We start from the raw sequence: 524 nt of genomic DNA, 5'->3' as shown, positions 1-524 counted from the left end.
TCTTATCCTGGAAGCTGATTTGGGTATGGTCTCTCGGTGTAGGCTGGGACATCCCCTGTGTGTGAATACGTGTGAAGTCAGCAGCGCGGTGGGGGCCTAGTGGTTAGCACTTCCGCCTCAGAGTCGAGAGACTTCGGGTTCCAGGCTCGGCTCTGGGCTTTCTTATGCGGAATTTGAGTTTTCTCCGAGTACTCCGGCTTCTTCACGCATTCCAAAAAATGTTAGGTTATTTTTGACAGATAAAGTGTCACAAAGAATAACGTGACTGTAGAGAAGTCACCTCTGCCATAGTCGCTAACCCCTGCTGATCATTGCACAAATGATATAAAGGAGTTGGTGTTCATTTATGAATATGAAGGATGCCCTTATGTTTATCATTGGTTGAACACTGTTTCACTTCTGTTATTATGGATTTTTTTTCCTTTTTTCTAAACCTAAAGAGACCACGTCCTCAAACACATTTGGTCGTCGGTCATGATTCAGTCTAATATATTTTGACGATCAAAAAAAAAAAAAAAATTCAG

Source organism: Phycodurus eques, chromosome 19 (assembly GCF_024500275.1).
Source record: "Phycodurus eques isolate BA_2022a chromosome 19, UOR_Pequ_1.1, whole genome shotgun sequence".
NCBI classification, from domain to species: domain Eukaryota; kingdom Metazoa; phylum Chordata; class Actinopteri; order Syngnathiformes; family Syngnathidae; genus Phycodurus; species Phycodurus eques.
This window is presented reverse-complemented; position numbering follows the sequence as displayed.